At 47.2% G+C, this 22,760-nt stretch overlaps 1 long non-coding RNA gene across 1 annotated transcript in view; it reads left to right on the forward strand.

The window, feature by feature from the left end:
• The window catches only part of LOC144139371 (uncharacterized), a 35,247-nt gene extending 13,105 nt beyond the window's left edge, over positions 1–22,142 (forward strand). The window contains exons 5-6 of the long non-coding RNA XR_013316165.1: positions 19,908–20,087; positions 22,002–22,142. This is a non-coding gene — a long non-coding RNA (uncharacterized LOC144139371). The remainder of the gene's footprint in view (positions 1–19,907; positions 20,088–22,001) is intronic.
• Positions 22,143–22,760: the final 618 nt, after the last annotated feature.

Below are 22,760 nucleotides of genomic sequence, written 5' to 3' on the forward strand. Positions count from 1 at the left end.
ATCTGTGCCTCAATTCGCCAAGCGTGTTGTGAATGCCAAACGCTTCAAAATGATGGTTAGCAGTACTGACTGGAAGGCCAATCGCTTGTGTGAAAGCTTTTAAAGCGAAGCTTTATTGTTCTCGCTGATGAAGTCTGTAGCGCGAAAACGCCCTGCAGGAAAGCCAACTTTCTCTGAAGATTAGAATAAATGAGCGTGGGTGAAGTTAAAGAAGAAAAAAAAAAACCCGCTTCCAAGGGCTGGAATCGAACCTGGTCACCCCCGTTATGACGCCGCCGTCTATCCGATTGCTCCATTTTTTTTCTTTATTGCATGGGAAACTAGCCCGAATAGCTTAAAGTCCCACCCTAACTACCATAACGGTACATTCACTAATACAGTGTAAAAGTCAGGCAGGCACACACACGCTCCAAGAAGATGCAACCAGTCCGGCGGTTGCGATTGCGCCGCATAGACACTGTACACAAGCGCACATTGTTCGCGAAACATTGACTTAGTTCCACGAGGTTCCTCGGCATGGCGGTCAATCATGCGACACTTCCATAGGCTAAACAATCCTATCAGCACGAAAAGGTCATATGGCACGGAACAGTTCTTCATCACTGGCAGGAATCGTATACTGTAACGGGTGATTTCTATGTCCTTTTTAAGAGTCCGCTGCAGAACATCCCCCCCCCCCCAAAAAAAAAAAAAAAAAACACAGCATCCCGACATAAAACAAAGCAGTGATCAATTGTCTCCGGCTGGTTACACAAGCGACAGTTAACAGACCAAGGCACATATACACCTTTACTATTGAGTCATGTTTTAACAGGCAGCGTTGATGTGTACAACTTAAAAAAGAAAGTTTTCGCAGCCACTTGGATGCACATTTTCCTGACGCGCTTCAACACACTGTCACCTAAAAACACCAGATATGGTTGACGGTAAATGGGCACTGGAAATAAACTTTCAATTAAAATACCCGTAAATTCTTTCCTGGAGAGACCATACGAATACTCGAGAGAAAAACGCATAATAAGAAACTTGAAAGTGTCAGCAACCTCTTTCAGAAAGCCCCAAAGCGGCCTAGGATTCGCGGGGTGGGTTGGAGCAAATAAAAAAAGGCAAATGAGCACTCAATTTATGCTGAATAAAAACTTTTAAAAACGGATAATCAGCCGTTTTGATAAAAAAAGAACCGCGAAACGAGCTGGTGTACAAACGAATGCACCAATCCAACACCACCCGACCTTAAAGGGAGGGAGAGGTTATCGCGGCGCATGGGCTCCCACTTGGATCGCCATACGAAGGGAGCCAACACTCTGTGAAATGCTTGAACATTTTTTTCGTGTGCAACTAAGGACCTGCAGAACATAAACAAATTTGGAGACAAGAAATACATTACACAGTTCTGCACGCGCAAATATAGACAGCTCCCGCCCCATCCATGCCTGCGTTTTACACTTCACTACATGGTCGAAACTCACTCCAAACTTAGACGACAACCAAATAATCTGTCACGAGAAAGCTTCGCGTTCAAACATTGTCGTCGTTGGACGGAGGGGTGCATGAGCTTTTTTATTAGGCCGTTGATTTTTGTTGTCGCGTCCGCTTTGAAATTGAGGAATGGAGCCACCTAAGTAATTCGGCTCATAGCGAGGGCCTAATGAGTCGTGTTAGGCTTTCTTCCATGCATCCGTGCCCGTTTGCTACCCGTGCAATTATTCGCACGGCTAGCTGCGTGCTTTTTTAAATTGTGCATTGGTTTTAATATTGTGGCCATTATCTTGTAATCAAAGGCCACGGACTCTGATACTGGCCACTGTGAGAACAGCTGTCCTTTCTTGTTCACTGGTCGTATCTATTTGTACTTGGCTTTGTAGCTCGCTAGCGAATGGTTGTTCAAACGGTTCTTGCTGACCCGCTTTAGCGGCGTGGTTGTGCTTTGGGCGGACTATTTGTTCAATTATGACAACATTTTGACGCGTAACGTGTTCTTACAACTGTGTGATTCGTGTGAGTTACTGGTCTTGCCTGTCGTGTTGCCTTGGCCTTGGCAAGTCCTCGATGGTTGTTTTTCACCTAACGAAGCTTTCTAACGGGAAATCCGCCTCTGCTAAGCTCACTGAGTTGCCGTTGACTTCGCCTCAAGACACTGCCGTAGGCGACGGGACTGCGTTGGTTCCGCTGACTCGGGAGCTTTGGTACCCGGGACTGGACTCTCGCCGTTCCCCGCTACCTGGTTGCCTCCTATCTTGGACCGGGAGCGAGGTTGGCTCCCTGTTGCTGGTCCATGCGGCCCGTCACTCGGGTTGGGCAGGCGAGGAAAGGAACTGGACCGACTCCGCTTCCCTTTTTCTTCCGACTTCTTGAGATGGCCTTGTGCACTCCCGGATAGGTCTCGGTAATTTTCCGTGGTGCGGAAAATTCCCGCGCGAATTTTCAATTTTTTCTTGTCTTCCCGGTGTATAGACTAGATCTGTGGTGATGACTGCGGTTTTGTTGGTGTGGGTCTTGCTGTTCTTGTTGCTGCACTTTTTCTTTTCCCACTGGCTTTGCTTGAGGAGGAAAGGCGTTCTGAAGTGCTGGTGGCCCGTCTTGTCGATCGTTGTTGATCTTTACCACATAGGGGACATTTCGGGCCTCACGCGTGGTCCTTGCCGGGGCAGAGCGGCCACATCCTTGGCAGATTTTGTGTTGCGGTGCTGGACACACATTGAATCAGTGACCCAGTTTGCCGTACAAGTCTAGCGCTTTCTGAATCTCCTTGTGGAGTTGACACTGATACTCTGGTCCTGTGCAGTACGGAAATAAGTTTCCATTCGATTATTATGACGAACGAGTTGGTATTCCCCATTCTCCTGGCTTATAATATCGTGGAATTTTTCTTATACACCAAGCTTCGCGTGATGGGCTGCGCCGTGTCGTATGAAAGAATGCGGTGAATGACCCCTTTAACTATATCTTCTTGAGGAGCTGCGTAAGCGATGGTTTCGTAGGCAACGTCGCCTATTCGCTGTTTTCTGATGGAGTTGTACTTCTCGGCATTCGCCATGACTGGCGTGCTGAGTATGGCAATGTTCTTTGTATGGTTCGATTGAAAAATACCTTCCTCCTCTTTATCTAGCGTAACGTCTGCCACGAAGAAAACTGCGCATCTGATCTGAAAGTCGCTCAGCCTTTCGACGTCCAACTCGCCAAGTTGACCCAGAATGGTCTTCACATCTTCTTTCTACAGGTGCGGAGTACGTGGCGCCGGCTAGTTTCGCGTTCGCTTCGCGGAGTGTTTCATGCGGGTTTCGATGACCTCCTGCCGTAATAAGTTTGTTGTTCTGCCGTTAGGACAGCTTGCTGGTCGGTCGACTGTTGGGTTGGCGGTGGTTGAACAGCCCCCACCGATTTCGAATTATTCTGGTGGTAGTGAATCAGCATTTACATCAACGACCTGCATGTCGCCGATGCGATGGATGGGGCAGCATACCTTCCCGGTGATGAAGTATATGCAGCCGTGGTCTCGGTGCAGCTGCCGCTGCCCCGTTAGAGGTGGCTGTGTACTTCCGAAGCCCTCGCAAGGCTTAGCGAAATTCAGGCCACTCCGGATGGACCTTTGCGGATCCGTGGTAAAGAGTGGTTGCTCGCTGCGACGAGTTCCACATCACCTGATTCATGTCCGGATAGTTACTGCCATGACTACTATCCAACGACGACTGCTAATGTGAGAGATCGCTTTCTATAATAACTCTATTCCGCGAACTGTCACAGTAAGGGAATTCTAGCTAAGCCTTGAATTAATGTCTCGTCTTATCTTGTAAAATAGTGTCCTCGTGAATTAAATGTTTGTCTGTGTGCACTCTATCTGCCTGGTTGGTGGACGTGACAATCGCATAAATTCGAAAAGGCGCACTACCAATATCGCCCCTTCTTATGGAGAACAGTAGCCTAATCTTGATATAACATGCGTATGCTTCAGGCAGACCACCAAGTAGATGCCAAGCAGATTTCAAGCTTATGTCGTTGCAATGGCGAAATGTGAAACTACTTGGGAGTTATATGAGCGCAATGCAAGCCTTAATCGAAACTAAATTTTAAGTAATTGTATTACACACAATACAGTCTCGCACATGAAATACACCGTGAAGAAGAGAAGAAGGGGTAGTGTTATGCTCCCGTTCTACATCAGCGACGGTGCGGCTAGCTAAACCACGTGGGAACGGAAGCTGGTGCTATTATATGACGCTCCCGGCTATTGATGGCGCTGTAACATTATACCTCGCCCTCGCTCCCCACCAACACCAGTAGGAGATCTATTGAGGAGACAGACCGTGATCCTGTGACATGCCGCATTATCCACCAAGTTAGTGAAGCCCGGAATATCGAAAGCTCTGTTTTCTTCCCGCTTTCACTAGGAGGCCGAGACGCAGTAACAAAATAGTCTGTCGCAGCAACTGTATTAACACTTTCCAAAATTTGAAGCACCAAATGACAAGTTACATGAAGCGAGACTTGAGAACAGGGAGAGAAAAATGCGAATAGCTGGTTAGGCGAAGAATCAGCATCATATTTAGGCGAACATTTCAAGTTATACACCAATGTCTAAAAAAATTTCAGAGGAGGGAAGTATGACAGATTTTCCGACAAAGCATTGAAATTTCCTGTATGCATTAGTCATACTAATCAATCTATTGTTCGGTTTAAGAAAAACTTACGTAAAAGTGAGTGCCTATGATTCCTTGACTTGTGCATATGTATAAGCACCAAGTGCGCAACGAAAGCTGAGTCAAATCTGCGAGACTGGCGTATGTTATAAATGCGAGAAATTGATGATTGGACGTTGGGGGCATAGGTGTATTGGAAAACACAACAAATTTTTGCAATTAAGTAAGGCAAGGGAGAAAGAAGATAGTGTCACAGTAGGCATCGACGAGAGTTACGCACAGTGGAAGAGATTAGTCAGGAAAGACTTAATCTCATCGTCGTACCGACGCCAACGCTGTCCACATGCAAATATGCAACCGGATCGTATAACGTTTTCGAAAGAACCGCGCCCTGAATAAGTCGCCAAATAAGCCCCCACAAAAACGAGCGAGTGCCGTGAAACAGAAAAATCTGGCAGAGTTTATGGACTCTAAACAAAAACAGTTAAACAAAAAATGCGTCCACGCATCCCGAACAGTTGGTTAACCAGTGAACCTGTAACACGCGGCCAAAGTTTTTTAGCTCCTCCCAATAGGTCGTTCCCATCTACCAGGGTCGGCAGATGCTAGAGTGTAGCCAACGTTTTTAGAATCTAAAAACGTTGAGTGTAGCTACCTCCAGCCAGAGTCTCTACTCTTACATCGAACTCCTCTTTAATCCGTCTTTTTCGCGCGTGCGCATGGGGTTGCACTGGTGGATTTTTCCGCGGACATGAGATAGCCGGATTTTCTTCATGCCTAGCCAAATAAAGCTTAGCTTTAACACCGCAAATGCTCTAAAAATTGAATTGCAGTGCTTACACTGCACAGATTCCCATTTGCAATCACGAAGTTCCCGCTGTTTAAATAACCATACAATGTCTTCGAAATATGAGTTTCGCGCTCACCTGATTACTACCTCGATCGGGTCTTGATTGTTTTCCTAACAGGGCGTATATTACGGGTGGTAAGAGGGGAGTAATCGGTGTTGCCAATAATGGAATCCTTGGCGAGCCCGTAGACGATGGCTCTTTTTAGCACGGCGGGCCGATTATTGCATGACGCTAGTAAATTCCGGACACTATACATTGTAAGTGACCGTTTGCCGAGAAACGGACACGGTGCTACATAAAGGGTGACGTGTTTATAAGACCAGTAGTGGCGAACACGGCAAACACAATTCAGCTTTTACTTGTAGGAGAGTATTTTACCTCTAAAATCTGCGCTTAAATATTGCCGTATATTTTGACATTGGAGGGTGATCTATCGATGATATAATAATCCACACTCCGCCTTTATACGGGAGCTGAATATTTCATCACTCCACCTTGTTATACGGCCACAGGAAGCCAGTGCGAAGGCTCCGAATGTTTGGGAATAAACGCGTTGACCATGACGTTGTGACATTGCTTTGCCAGAAGACTGCGGAAAGCTTTTCAGTGAGGCTCGGTCGGTGCCGCAACCACTTCAAGCGTCCCAAAACCATGATCATACCTATGTATAGTAGACTCCCGTTAATACGAACTCGAAAAGATCATGGAAGCATCTTTGTAATATCATAAGTTTGTCTTAACAGAAGTGAGAGGCTTTCGCTGAATGCCTGGCTGGCTAGACATTGTCGACAGCTCTCGTTGCGAGGCAAATACTGATAAAAGGAGACAAACTAACGCACACTACAAAGGGAATAGACCTTTCCGGAAAGTTGCGCGCGCCCCCAAACGGCGGGCGCAAAGCAGCCTGGGAACTGTGAGCGCCGCAGCAGCCGCCGCCGCTGCCGCCCGGGCCGCTCTTCATGTAGCTCTACCGTGCCAAACCGTGCCGTGCGCGACAGCGCCTGTGGAGGGAGCATTTGTTGACGGTGCAGCTTTGGCGTTTAACATTGTGTGATGCATGCAGAACATCTGCTGTCCTGGACAGCTGACCCGCCGCGGTGGCTCAGTGGCTAAGGCTTTGCGCTGCTGAGCACGAGGTCGCGGGTTCGATTCCCGGCCGCAGCGGCCGCTTTTCTGATGGAGGCGAAAAGCAAAAACGCCCGTGTGTACGAGATTTCGGCGCACGTTAAAGATCCCCAGGTGGTCAAAATTAATCCGGAGCCCTCCACTACGGCGCGCCTCATCGCCTGCGTTGCGTCGGCGCGTTAAACCCCACAATCAATCAATCAAGTCCTGGACAGCTGTTTTCTTCACTGGCTTCTTTTTCAAACTTCAGCATTCTTACCACCGCCCGCATTTCTTCAACAAACTGCTGCATTTTGGGGAGTTGCAGTGTGTATCCCGTCCATTCATGCTACACTATGTCTGCATTTGTTTCAAGTACTGGTGCCCAAGAGGTGGCGAGTCTTATTGTGCAATCCTAAGCTCTTTTGATGTTTTCGGCTGTGTGTAAATATGAAAATATAAATGTTTATTTCAGTCGAAAAAAAGACACGTACACTTTTAATTACTCTGTTAGAAAAACTAACCAATACCGACTAAAAGGTAAAACTGTTCAGAGGGCGCTAATACAAAACACGCATAGTTGACATTTTGCTTAATTATCAATTGAGAAGTGCGAAGTTGCTCAGGTAGCAACAAATTTTCCGTATCCGGTTTGGCTTGTCAGCCATCGCATTTGGGAAAACATACCACGGTATTCTCAAGTTCTTCACTTCTCGAATAACTCGCTCAACGTGTCTCCTTAGGTTGGCGATTTGCCGTGTGCGTGTTTCCTCCGTTACTGTCAGTTGACGCCGACCATTTAACATGGGGGGTCTGTTCAATTTAACGCCAAGTTCACGGAGCTCATCTTCGATCAAGAATCCTGGGTCAGCTATGACGAGCTGTCTCCTTTGTTTTCTCACAGGAAGTACACCACACCTTAAAAGTGGGAAATAATAATTCCACGATGAGCGACCGAAAAGAAATAGTCGAAATGCTGAACTCACTACAGCAGAAACCCCGTTACTCCAATGCCGCAGGAAACGGGCTGCAGGCAGTCGCTGTCGTTGGAGAAACCGCATCGTTGCCTGCTGGAATGAAAATATTGCTTTATGCCCTGTTACGCCGTTTGTGCTAAAATTCATTACAAAACGGGCGTTGATTACTCGAGCTGACAGGGGTATCTCGACAGTGCTGCATATCACTAGTTCGTCTTGGATGCCTGGAAGCGGATGCCTGGAATTTACGTTATAATGCTGGGCGTACCTGTCTTTACCGGAGGCCACCTCTCGGAGAAGACCCGGTGTGGAAAAATGGTCGCATACGGTCCATGCAACATTTGCGTCTGCTCGCGTTGAAATGGGCTCCACATATCCTGTGATGTTCGGACGGCTCCCACAAAGCGAATCGGCCATCACGACCCTGGCGATTTATCTGGCGAACTTATTCCTTTTTAAGTTTCTTGTCCTTCGGAAACTTGTGCAATGAAACATGCCGGTCTCGTAGCGTATTGTTGTCCCATCCGATCATACAGCACGTTTTTCCGCCTCCTGGAGCTTCCTTGGCGCCATATCGTCAGTATCGCGTGAACTGCAAACGCTAAGGCAGGTCGTAAACGAGTGTACCTTTACACACGCGGAAATGCATCACGAATAACGTGTGCACACGATATGAGCTTCTTCGTTTTCCCACTCAGCTCCCCGCGGGCTGCCGGAGGCAAGAGCTGGTTATTTGTATTTTTCTCTGGGAGCTCAAGTGCACATTTGTTTTTTATTTCCTCGTGTTGAGGAATTTCTATTTTCCCGCGGGCAGCAAGAAGCACGAAGACGCTTTTAAACTGCCAGCAGCTAGCAGACGACGTTGCTAGCAGACGACAAAAGGTTCTCATGCGGTGCAGGCGGCTTCAGAAGGATGCGGAGTTTATTTCTTGTTTTGGGTTCTATGGTTTAAAGATGATTTAATTGATGCGCAACATAACTTTGCAAGCCCATCCTTTCGCGCTACTTAAACTTGGTCCTTTGACGGACGCCGCGAACGCGGCGCGCGGCGCGACCACCCCGTCGGCGCTCGCCCCGCGCGCGCACGCAGTTCCCATGACGCCTTGCGCGCGCCCGCCAGGGGAAGGAGCGGCGCTGCAGTTTCTGGAAAGGTCTATTCCGTCTACAGCCATTCGTGTTTCCATAATAGGCGGATTACAAAGATAACAGCAGTCAACTTACAGCCATTTGTTTTAACATTATAGGCGGATTACAGAGATAGCAGAAATCTGCGGTCCCCACCGTGAGCAAATCGCTCAATTACACTATTTACGTCGACGAAAATGTCCCGGTGCGTATACAGTAAAGCTAGTTCTAACAATTTATCTTCGCACATGGTGCACAGAACCTACGTCTTCAGTCTGCGAAGAGTTGAAAAGCAACTTTCTGCGGTCGCAACGCTGATCGGCAAAGTCACCAGGACCTGTAGGAGTGTGTGAACATCCGGAAAAATGTTCTTGGCGCAAGCGCCGAAGTCCTCAATGGCTGTCGACGGAATGCACGCACCACATTCCTGTTCTTGGCACCACTTCGCAAACCACTCGTCGTATTTAACGCGGAATGCCTGTTCAGGATTAGTCGGGGGCATGCGAGTAATTGAGCCGTACTTCATCGCAAGGTTGCTGCAAATAAAGCTAGCTCCGGAAGTGCAACTAGCACGTACTAAAGTAGAAGGCAACAAAGAAAAGAGCGGAAATATATCCAGCGTCTCAATTAGGAATCTTTGGATGATGTCCACGATAACATTATCCAACAGGGGCACGTACACAGTTTGTATGAAGTAGGTGGCAACTACACTCGTGGACATATTTTGGGAGCAAGCCTGTCTTTTCGGTGCGCGCTTCAGGCTGTCCCCATATTCTCAGCGAGTGCAGTGGCTTCGTTAAAAATGTTTGAAAACACGCTTTCGCTCAAACGTCGTTTTTCCAGCAGCGCTGTCAGCATGTCCTGTACAGCGTTTAGAGCCGTCTTAACGTCTATCGATAACTTTTGAAGCGCCTTCCTGAGCGGATATGTGTGTGCCAAAAGATCCCTTAGGACCACGAAGACAATAACGAAGTGGCTGTCACATATAGCAGCAATGAGTGTCCTAGCTCTGGAGGCCCTTTGACGTTCCCTCCAATAAGCAATGTTGTTATCTAACGTTTCGACAATCTTCGGGATGGAGCTGCGGTAGTGCTGAACACTTCCATGGCGTTCGGCCCATCTGGTTTTGCAGAATCGTGTGAAAACTGCCCTCCAAATATCTGTTTGAGAATTTCATTCCTTTTAGGAGAAGCTGTAAAGAAGGCAGTTACTTCCTTTATCACACCGACAGCATTCCGGATATCTTGCACTTCAGTTGATCTCGAAATTAATAAATTAAGCGCGTGATTGTAGCATGGTCATCTTAGAGCGTGCGGAGCACTTTGAATCTCTGCTACCACTCCCTCTTTTGAGACACCATAGTGCTACAGCCATCTGTCCTTACTCCAACACAGTTTTGAAATTCCGTCCACGCCTGTGTATAATAGAGAAAAAAAGTGCGCCCCAGGTCTTTACCTGTGATGGCTGGCTCGTGGACACTTTTATTCATCGTCCCAGAGTGCTCGGCAGATGGCTTTCTCAAAGAGATAAATTAAAGGAAGTCCTCGCAGAGTACACCGTTATGCATGTAGTTGTTTTATGCGACAGCGCTAGTTGCGATTCGCGAGCGATATTCGTAGTCTTATTAAACATGATGCTGTATAAAACCGCAGTTGTAGCTTTTTCTGCCATAATAGAGATGATTTGAGCACCGAACCGCGACAGCTCCGAACCAGCTCTGTATTTCATTTGCCTATTTGCACACATGTCATTTGCCATATGCGGGGCAGTTCTGAGCTGCTCAAAACTGCTCTGGACAGGCAAATAAAAGAGACCGAAGGTTGTGCACAGATTTCGGGCACTTTTTTTGCTTACTCTTTGCCGCCTGCATAGGCGCTTCTGAGCCGTGCCCCCTTGCTCACAGCCTAGGCGGCTGCTTTGGGGGAGCGCTTGGCAGAGAAAGCCGCGTGAATGGGAAACATTGAACCAACCAGCCGCCGTGGTTGGGGGAAGAGATGGTTAAATGTGAGACGGTGCGAAGTCGACATGCGCCTGTTATGATTACCAAGCCATGCACAGAAGATTCCGTTGTTGGCGAATGAAACGGATGGGTGGAGAAGGGTATGCGAGGGAAAAGCAAGGGGGAGAACAGGTGTCTCGGGGGGGGGGGGGGGCAGGGCTTCCACTCAGGATCTTGTACTGCCGTCCGCACAGTGACAACAATGGTTGAACGCGAAGCTTTCTGCTTGCGGAATCAAATGGCGAAGGGTCATACTCAAAGCCGCTGCGATGAAACGTCGGAACTGCATAAGAGTCAAAATGAAACTCAACGAGTAAAAGTCCGAACCGTTTGCGAATGAAAGATCAAACTCACACGACAACCAAGGAATCCTTTAAGTGAAATCTTCGAGTTCAACCATTGCCGTCATTACACGGAGGGGTGCCCGATTTTTTGTCACCGCCGCGTCGGCCAAGTTCGCATTCCCATCGCTGCTGGCGGAATTTTTCTCGTAGCAACTATTGACCTCCTGCGATAGTGTTCGCTTCCCGTTTGTGGCACAACAACTACGCCAGAAACGCGTAGCCACGGCGCGTTTTGCCGCGAGACCTAGGTGTTCACTTTCTATTTGTGGTGTCGCTATAAAAAATTAAAGCCCTTCGACTCAATGTGAAACTGTCGGAAGTGCAGAGCAGTGGTTCGCCATAATGAGTGGTGGCGCGGTTATCCGCTCACTGCTACCACCCACCACGCTCTTCGCAGCCCTGTCTCACTCCTACTCCGGAAATCCACCAGCCAAGATCGATCCCAATCGGCACGCCGGTCTTCAAGCAGAGGCCGCAGCAAGGAACGCTCCGCACCGCTGCAACAGCGCCAGAAGACTCCCAACATGGAACGAGAGGAATCTGCGACTCGGCCAACTCCAGCCAAGAGGCGCCTCCTCGCCTCAAAGACCAGAAGCGACAGCTCAACCAGGGTAAGTGACCCACGCCTCCCAGCACATTACACACACCACTCCCACACGCCATCATACAGGGAAATTATTACGCAAACCGAAATGAATCCAATGACTACAGCAACAACACGGGAACGGCTGTCCCAGCAACCAATCTCGCACCACCCACTTCTCCGCATATGAATCTCGAGGACATAATACGGCAACAGCAACAAGAAATCGAAAATCTCCGGACTAACTATCAGGCCCAAATAGACAGTTTACAATCTACCATCGTTGCCTTAACGGCTCAGATGAACCGCATGGAACAAATACTCACCAGCCTGACCACGAAACGCCTGTCTCCAGATGAAATGCCACCAGCAACTAAGGTACTTGTCCAAAGCTCAAGCACACCAGAAACCAACGACACTGATTATGACCTATAATTCTCAGCAAGCTAGGAACACACTAATTTGGCAATGGAATTGCCGAAGCTTAAAACGCAAAAAGGCTGACTTCAGATGTCACATACAAAATGCCGGACAACAGCCTGATATCATCCTCATCCAAGAAGCCCACGGATGTCATACCATCCCGGACTACACCACCTTCAGCAGTCCCAGCATCACTCACACCAAACGTCGCCCTCAACAGAGCACAACTCCTGTACTCACCCTAACTTTGGTCCACAACAGCATCCCAGCCATCCAGATCGACACCTCTGAATGGAATACCGACACACAGAAAACGGTAGCCATACAATGCCAACCTACGAGTACGATGGCACCCCTTACAGTAATTAATACACATTGGAAACCAGGCAGGGACATCGGATCGGTCGATTGGGTCAAAAGAGTGGCACACGACCACAAACATAGCCACCTGGTCGTTGCTGGAGATTTTAATAGCCGCCACACAGCGTGGGGCTATACGGATTCAAGTCCACGAGGCCGCAAACTACAAGAAGTCACCACACAAGCGAAACTGACACTACTTAACGATATCCTGCAACCCACCCGTATTGGAAATAGCGTTGAAAGAAATACGATGCCAGACCTTGCATGGACCAATCAACCCAAGTATGCACAGTGGTACAACACCCAAGAGAACCTGGCCAGTGACCATCACATCGTTGCTATTGAGTTACCGCCCTTACGGCCAAAACAATGCAGCCGACGGACCAAATTACAAATGGGCACCATCGCCCTTACGGCTTGGGACAAGGTCCGAGCCCTCCTTCAGGAATCGGAGCCACCAGTCAACCAAGAGGAATGGAGCAAACAGATCCACCAAGCCGTACGCAAGCACACAACAGAGCTCACGACGACACGAGAACAGCCGACCGTTGACAATCATCTCCTCGCACTATGGGACCGGCGGCTTAGCCTGAGAAAAAAACTGCACAGAAACAAGCACAACAAAAAACTACGCCGACAACTTCAGGAACTCTCCGACGAAATTCAGAAATATTCGCAACAGCTCATCAATGACAAATGGGTGCAATTGTGCGATAGTATGAATGGTCGCCTCCATATAAGCAAAGTTTGGCGCATCTTTAACAGCCTACTAGGCAATAAGAAAACAAGCCACACCATTCAAAAGCTCAAGCTCCACACAAAAATGACTAACGATGACCTAGCTGAGCTTCTGCTGGATCATTTTTTCCCTCACACCACTACAGTGTCTACTAACAAGTACCCGAAGACGTCACTCCCACAACCATCAACTACGGACATTGATCAGCCATTCACAATTCATGAACTGCAAAACGCCATACAAAGCATCCGAAGAAATACAGCTCCTGGACCAGACCAAATTATGTATAAAATGCTGCAGAACCTACCATACAACCACTTAGAAGCCCTCCTAGGTTACGTAAACCAAGCCTGGGAAAGTGGCCAAATCCCTACGGCGTGGAAAACGGCACATGTAGTTGCCATTCCTAAACACGGTAAATCACCTGATGACATTAAGAATTTGCGCCCAATTTCCCTTACCTCCTGCATAGGAAAACTCATGGAAAAGATGGTTCAGGCCCGCATTGAATGGGCTCTAGAAGAAAACCAGGCTTTTTGTTATACGATGATTGGTTTTCGCCGACATGTCTCTGCCCAAGACACCATACTCCGCATTCATAGAGACATAGTGGAAGTGAAGAGCACTGCCCAAACTCGCACCATAGTCGGGATCGATATAAAGAAAGCTTTCGATACCGTCGCTCACGAGCCAATACTCGAAAAAGGAAAACGCAACAAATTAGGACCCAGAACTATCCAGTATCTTAGAGATTTCCTCACTAACCGGATCGTCAAAATCAAAGTAGAAGACCACATCAGTAATGCCCGCAAACGTACAGCAGGAGTGCCCCAAGGAGCCATACGTTCTCCAACTATGTTTAACCTGGCCATGAGCGATCTTCCACCCCTTCTGAATGATATCCCGGGACTAAAACATTCCATCTATGCCGATGATATTACCCTTTGGTGTCACACGGGCTCTCCTGGCACTCAAGAAGAGACGCTGCAGCGAGGCATAGACGTAGTCACTCAATACGCGGCCTCTATTGGACTGGTGTGCTCTCCTGAGAAGACAGAATACACGGTTGTCATCAACTCCCGCAAGGCTCACGCAAACGATATCCGGAGACTCATCAGGCTACACCTAAACGGCAAAGAAATTCCGCGAAAACACTCCATACGGATCCTCGGCTTTCACATAGATCAGGACGGCACAGGTACAACCTGGCTGAAAACCATCACTACTCAAGCGAACCAGATCCTCCACATGATAAATAGGGTGTCCCGCAGCAAGTACGGTTTAAAGGAACATGAAGGTCGCAAGGTGGTGGCAGCTTTCCTTATCTCACGGATGATGTACGGCCTTCCTTACTACTATCTGACAAAAACTCAGCACACAAAACTCGAAGTAATTCTCCGCAACGCAACCCGTATCATAACAGGCACCCGAAGATTCACCCAAAATGACCTATTATATACCACAGGCGCGCTGAGTACACTCAGTGAGAGGATTGACACGCACCACCTCGCCCAAACCCAAAGACTACAAACGTCGCCTCAAGGTCGTCTCATCCTCCTTGATCTGGGCCCTAACATCTCGCAGCTCCAGCATATTCCACCAGAGCCGCCACCATGGTCATGTCCAGCCAACATAACCTTGAAGCCCATACCCAAAAATATGGGTCCAGACCAGGCAAGTCGCCGCGCGGACAGGGCAAACCGCTACAACAGGAAGACATTTTCCCCAGAAACTACGGTCATTTACACTGACGCGGCGTACAACAAAGACACCAAAATCGGAACGAGAGCTTTTCATAGCGACGTCCTCTCCGCAGTAGCAAAGTACGCCTCCACACCGTCGTCGACATATCTGGAGCTTCAGGCTATTGTAAACGCCATAGAAGCACACCAAGATAAAAAAAAAAAACTGGTAATCATCACGGACAGCAAATCAGCAATTCGCAATCTACGGGAGAATCACATGTACCCCACATGCACTACACACTCGCCAGCATCACACGTAACCACCCCGAGCTTCATACCACTGTGATATGGGTCCCTGGACACGCAGGTGCAAAGGGGAATGAGAAGGCCCATGCCTTAGCCCGAGCTGCTTTCTTTGATCCGGGCACCCCAATACCCTGGCCTCGCTTCTATGACCCAAAAGAGCACCGCCAAGAAATGCATCAGACTCGTAGAAAGTACTTACGGGACGTCAGGGATCAGAGAACCACCCTCCCCTACCCCCGAAAATTCGCCCGCCCTGACGCTGTTCTCTTTCGACGTGCACAAACGGGAACGCTACCAACACAACACATACAACACTACAAAGACGGGCTTCCAGGCACACCAAAATGCTCACACTGCGACCAATACCCCAGCAATGAACACACCCTCTGGACATGCCCAAACATACAAAGCACCCTGAGATCTTCCCTGCAACCAATTCCTGCCACAAAGCGCCCTACTTGCTGGGAGGCATGGGTCACATCCCCTAAGGAGCTTGAAGAGCTCTATTGGACCACGCTGTTGCACAACGTTAAAAACACGCCAAGACTATAGATAGCCAGGACTATAGTCCCTGCAACCTAACCAAGAAGCCGAGCAGTCCTTTCGACACAGGCTTCAAAATAAAGTTTATCTCTCTCTCTCTCTCTCCTATATTAATGAATATGCAATTCAAATTTCCCGCCTTCGCAGTGCTCGCGCGCCCCCTGCTTCAAACTGCGACAGCGGGAGTTATGTTCTTCCTGTGCTTGCTTTAATTTCATATGCTGGAGCTGTTTTGCGTCATTTCGAATGCGTAATTTTTTTGTTTCTTGGCTGGAGCCTTTCTGCGGCATTTCGTAGGCGCCACTTTTCACTTGCGTGGCTGGAACCTTTCTGCGTCATTTGGAAAGTGCCATTTGTTTCTTGCGCGGCCGCTTTTTTAGCCTACTATCGTAAAAACAAACACATCGAGCGTTCCTAAATAAATTAACGCGGGGGCTGCCGGTCATATACACAGATATTGCCTGAAATGTACCTGCAGAGTTTTCTTAGCGCAAAACAACGGGGACATGTATGACAAGCGCCAGCGGTTCACGATGTTCGAACGGTTATGACTATTTAAACCGCGTGGTTCTCGAAGCCTCACCATGACTCCCTGACGAAAGTACATTAGGCTGTATACCTTGCCAAGCTTAAATTTTAGGGAAAGTACGGCAAGCGAATTGTGTGAAAAATTGGCAATAAATCAGTTAGAGCATCAACAGACAGCGAGATCACGTGGCATTCGTTGGCATCTACTGATATCGGCGGCACTTCCGTCTGATGTTCGGGATTTCGGATGGTTGCGTGGCTGGGAAGTTCTCCCAACGTGTGACCGTCTGGCGAGATTCGGCGTTGTACGTTCCTCACGGTGCCCGCACTGCGGGCACACCTAAACATTAGGACATGCCTTGTTCCAGTGTCGTGTAGCGGCAACATTTTGGACTGTGTTAAGCAGGTTGTTTGGTCTCACACTTCGAATGACCACACGTTTAAATGACGTGTTGATGAACTTCCTCATGTGTGCTGATGCTTTTGTATTGTGGCGAAATCGTGGTGCCGCGTGTCTTCACGCCCGACCACAACGGGCTATGTTTCCACTGCTGTGGCGTGTTCGGTCGATCCTTGTGAGTCATTTACAAAATGAGTTGGCAGTTCTAGGCGAATGAGCCTTCCTGTTACGCTGATCCACGCGCTTCATAGTAGTCAGGAACAACATCCTGAGCATACCTATTGTACCGTATTGAGTTTCAGATAGTTTCTGAACTTTCTCAGCGGACACCTGTGAACTTTCTGTGTGTTGATTTTGCAGTAGCTTGTTTCACCACCACAGACATTTGTTGTGGTTGAATGCCATAAGCGTTTGGAAGCTGATTTTTTTTTCAGGTTTTAGGGCAGCGCTGTTACCACTAGTCGCTGTGCCCTGATATGTGGATTGTAATAAATTGTCTTTGCGACTTGGGTCCGTTATCTCACTGCGCCGCCTGATTTCGGCAGTCGCTTTACATCGACCGTTACCGAGCAACGACGACAAGGCGAGCCCCTTAAAGGAGTACTGACACGAAATTTCTCGCTTTCAGTTTTTATGCTGTAAAGAATACCTATGGTCCCAGTAATTACGAAAATCGAACCGAAAGGCGTCAGCCACCAACATATAATTAATTATAGCACGTTTATTGCAACCACTTTCAAATTCGGTCGCCGCGCGGGAAAATGGCCGTTCGAAGGAGAGCCTGCAAGCGGACTGCCTGACGTCACGGTCTCCGTGACGTCGGACCGTGACGTCAGGGACGTTCGCTGCATCGTCTGCTACGGATTGCACGCGGTTCACACTAAAGCGCTGGACACATGTACGATTTGTACACTCGATTCGCATGCGACTGATCGTTACGACTGTCACCACGACTAGTCGTACGCGTGAATTTGAGACACATGACCCGATGCGTGCATGCGATGCGTCGTCGGCGTCGCTCCGCCCACCGTTTTTGCTCCATGGTCAACTACGACTATCGCTGAGCTGAATTTGTAGATCCCGCGCGTTTAATCGCAAAAAATGGATAAAGCAGGCAATCGTGAAGCGTTTCCTGCCTTCGGAAACAGTTCGCGCACACGCCGGCCGCGCCTGCCAGCTCGGACACTCAGCGGCTCGATCCGGCGCATACCACGGTAGCAAGACGGTAGCAACCGCTTGTCGCTGCTCTTCTGAATCAATCTGATCGTTAAAATGAAGTTCCACATGCGAGAAAGTAGGTGTTAGTGTGGTGAAAAATTGTGCTTGGGATTGTTATCAGGGCTTATTTTAAAAGCGGCGATCAGATATCTGCCGCGATGCAAGCGTATACGCTGACCGGCCCCCCGCGGCGCGCGGCGGGCGGTGCGCCGACCGGTCGAGAGATGGCAATACCTGCGCGGAAACGTGAAGTGCGCACTTCGCAAGCCTTGCTCACAGCGGTACCGCAGCCAAGCCAAACCTCCTATCGAAGCGAGACCGCCCACAACAACAGCGCAGGCTATCGCTTCCGGTTCCGGAAACAACTGTATGACGTCATGCTGAATCGGCCGCAAAATCGCGGATAGCCTGACGTCACACCCTAAGCGATTTCGCTAGTGCTGCCGATTTGTAATAGTTCGCGGCCAGGGCAATTAAAATCGATTTTTGATGCGTTTCCAGCCTCGGATCGCTCCAAAAATTTCTGTGGGTAATCTGTACAAACTACTGAAGCCAATTATATCGTTATTTAGGCCTCTAAATTTGGTGTCAGTACTCCTTTAAGTGCTCTGCACTTAATGATCGTACTAGGTACGTCATTCCTAAGGGGCATATGGTATATACTACAGAAACACACTTCCGCCACTTGGCCTGGGCATGCATGAACTCCACACCCTCAACGGACGCAACTCTACTAGACACCCCAATACTCGCGCAAATGTGACGTATCTTGTTACTGTGGTCTCACAGGACTGGTATGATAGCGCGCATTGATGGAACTTGCCCTGTGATTACTTGGCAATGACCACAGTTGCTATCCTGACCTTTGACTGACTCTACTAATGGAAATCATCGATATTTCAAAATGAACAAGTGCTACAGTGATCGCTTTTATTTTCCCCTCTTCCTTTGCTTACCTACGCTCGGACCTCTGGTCTTCCTGCTTTAATTAAAAATTCACTCATCTCCACGAAGCGAATCATGACGACGAGTGGGCGAAGCACTGGGGATCATTCTTACCGTAAATCACCCGTGAGAGTGCTTACTGCTGCTAAAACGATTTCCAATCCAATCCAGTCCAATACAATTCAATTTATTCCATTCCAATCCACTTCAACCCAATCCAATCCAAACCCAATTAAATCCAATCCAAATTCATATAAACCCAATCCAGTCCAATCCAATTTAATGCACCTCGCGCATACTCAGCATGGCTCTCCAGGAGCACTTTCTCTCCCCCCCCCTCTCTCTGTCTAACATTTTGTGAAACTTTAATTTTGTTTGTTTAACATTTTGTGACCCTTTTGTTCACAGATGCTTCGATTTACATGGTGCTCTGCGTTCTCTCTCTCTCACCTTTTGCGAACCTTTTATTTTGTTCTTGTTAACCTTTTGTGAACCTTTCGTTCACAGATGTTTCGATTTACATGGTGCTGTGCGTCTCTGTCTCTCTCTCTATCTCTAGCTCTCTCACCCTCCCCCTTTCTCTCTAACCTTTTGTCAACCTTTTATTTTGTTCTTATTAACCTTTTGTGAACCTTTTGTTCACAGGTGTTTCGATTTACACGGTGCTGTGCCGTTAGCACGGACGCCAGACGCCGAATAAGCCTCGGCCTTAAGGTGCTTCGCCCCTAAAAGTTTTTCACCAATTCAATAATTGCTAGGTCAAATCATTTGCGTTCACACAAACAATGCTCTAAACTGTGAAACTTCCGGGTATTAGTTTGCTGCACAGTATTTGCATGCCTAACCTTCCATTCTAAGAGTGGTGGAGTATTTGCTCTTTTTAGCATTGTATATGCCACGTGTGTAGTTCAAATATAATGATTTTGCATAGGGTCATTTTTGAACGCACGATTGTATACGGGGCCCGATATTAATGACAATCAGATGCACTTTATTCACGTCACGAAATACAGAACTTCGTGAGCAGGCTTTAAATTGCTGTTGTTTTCCAGTGTAAATTTGTGGATATAAAAAGGGCAAAGCAATCACTTGGATAATGGGAACTAATAATAGTTGAAATGCCGAATTTTTTTGCAGCCGACTCTAAATGTATGAAGCCTTTGCCGAAAAAGAATCCGTGGTACGGACTATGGAAGTCGTATTCTTACGATGTGGAAAAGAATCAGTGTATTAAGAGAAAAACCTTATGGGCTCCAAGCACAGGCCCCAGGCACAACAGATTTGCGACACGCAGGGAGTGCGAAGAGCATTGCATACGTAAGAATCTTTCTTCTCTTATTATTTGTTTGTAATGACTTCGCGGGCAAAATGATTGCAGGCAAGTGGGTTTAAATAATACTTCAGTGGATTGTAAGGATGATATTTTCTATGTACCTAAAATATATACAGTTTCTGGCGTATGAACCACGCCGCTCACTGAAGTACGAAAGCCTACTAAGCCCTAACTTCCATCGCTTTTGAAACAGCATATATAGTTTAACGGAAGGTGCCGACACGTAGTCGTGTTTACGGCTCAAAATCATTATCGTCACTTCCACTGCCGCCCTCCTTTTATTTATATTTATTTATATTTCCGATTTCGTTCAGACATACATTGTCCAGGATGAGAGGGCTAAAGGCATCAAGCTGCCTGACTAGGGCCCTGACACCCAAAGTACATTGCACAGGAGCAATAAGCAGCGAAATGACCAGTTCACTGGCAAGAAAAGCAACACAAGCACGATAATTAAAGCGTTACGAGGCAAGCTAGCAGTTCATTATACAATAAATTACGACAAATAACGAAGCAGTAAAACAATGACGCATGCAGATGTGTTTTACATAATGTTTAGCAGATAAATATAACATTTCCAATGTTTTATACATAAAGCATACAAGTTTAACAACACACACACGCATTTATTAGGACAAAAAGAAAAAATACAAGAGCACATAAGTGAACCATATATTTGTTACCGGAAGACGCTGCACGGTCCGCTTTTCAACCAAGGAGCATAATCTGTGAAACTTTCAAGGAAATTGTTGTCCTTCGTACGAGGCCTTCTTTCCTTCCCTTAGTATTAGCCGATAATTTTGAATGCCCTTTCCGGCGACAACTCAGATGTGCAGCTATTCGCATATAGAAAACTACCATGCCGCAGAAATGTTATTGACAACGTAACTGAATGGGCCATTTCAATTAGACCCATATTGGTTCGCAGAAAATTCAGTTCCTCATCATTTGTTCGTGGCATTGTAGAAACGCGGCTGGTGAAAATGCTAGACGTGCACATTGCAGGGAAGCTGCAATAGTATTAAACCTTGTGCTGCGCTAGATATAGAGTGACTACTTTTAGCTTGAGCAGTCATAGCCCAGCCAGTCGAAGCCGACGATGCTGTCACACGAATATTGTTTATTAGACAGCGCACGTCGCATTGCTGAGCAACAAGACCACTCCTCCAAATTTAAAAATACTTAATTTTCAACCATGTACTCAACGATGCCGGCATAAACCGAGTGCGTGGACTAGGAAAACTCTTAGCGTCGATGAAGCTGAAGATAGCTGTACTGTACCCTCTCCGTCCACCAAATGTGCGTAGTCAGCGTTCGCCGCACCGATACCGCACACTTTCGGCACCACGCAGCAAGAGAGTGTAACTTGTCAAGGATAGGTAAATTTATCGCCAGAAGTAAATCTATAACGAGAAATAAACAGTTTGATAGCTTCAATCAGCTTATCTATTCTACAAAATACACACAAAGAAACCAGAGCGTACTCCTGAAGTGAACTAACAGAAATTTGGTATGTGCAGAGCAAATTAGTATTTCGATGCTCAGGGAGACTTTGTATCATGCGTCGCGCTCATAAAACAAGCCAACGTCTTAGAACTACCTGATATTACTGTGATCTGTAATTTGCACACCTGTTCCTGCTGTGGAGAAAAATGCAGTTTGACAGAAATATGGCGTGTTTGAAAATACGAGGCAGTGACTCAATGATTTTTATTGGTGCCAAAAATCATTTCTACTGTGGGGCTTAGTACAGTTAATAGGAGTTTTGAAATATAAGTGACAATGGCTAATGTAAAGCAGGAGTATATTCAGTAAACAAAAGCAGGCTTTTGTTAGTTTTTGTGAAACGATTATTTCCCAACTTGCAAGTTTTCAATATTATGTAACATTTTTTGCAGCTGCTAAGGTTCTCATCTTGAAAACTGCGAATTAGTTACAAAGCTTCTAAAAAGGCATTATCCCAGAAGGATGAGTCCCTATTCGCTCAACTCATCAATAAAAATGAAAACTCTTGTATATGATAGAAAATAAAAAATCTTTAGAACTCTTAAATCCGCTTAAGTACATTGAATGCGATAGCACAATGGCTTCCATTGGCGCACTACGGGGCGTGTGCGGCCACACTCATCTTGTGTTTTATTACTTCTCTTGACTTCCCTTCACAGCACGTGCTGCGGACCCACAAAAAGCGCGTTGGTTTTTATTTAATTTGCCTCCTCTGCACCTCTTCGTTAACATTTAAAGTACCTCGAAAGCCGTCTTTTATGCGGCGCCTGTGTACAGTAGAGATTAGTCACTTGCCTGTCACTGCGCTTCAATGGGTTCTAATCGCGTTCATGGTACAGCTTTGTTAAAGGTACACTGCTTCACTTGCCACCAACTTGGTTGCATTGTGTGGTAAAGTACATTGCTCCAGCAATCTCCTCCCGCAAGAATGATAAACATTCGTTCACTATTACCGGAGCTACGGGAGAATTATTATCAATATTATTCTTTCCTCCGAAGGGGTGACTCCAGGCCTAGTCAGGGATGGGGAAGGCAGTAAAGGACGCGTGAATATGAAAGTGAGTAGTAAGGAATGTCCTTTGGTAATAAGAACGGAAAGTTCCACCAAGGATATTATTGTGCCTGCATTCAACTTGGTAATAATAATATTC

The sequence above is a fragment of the Haemaphysalis longicornis genome, unplaced genomic scaffold (assembly GCF_048455015.1).
Source record: "Haemaphysalis longicornis isolate Haplotype H1 unplaced genomic scaffold, Haemaphysalis longicornis Haplotype H1 scaffold_5, whole genome shotgun sequence".
Taxonomy (NCBI): Eukaryota; Metazoa; Arthropoda; class Arachnida; order Ixodida; family Ixodidae; genus Haemaphysalis; species Haemaphysalis longicornis.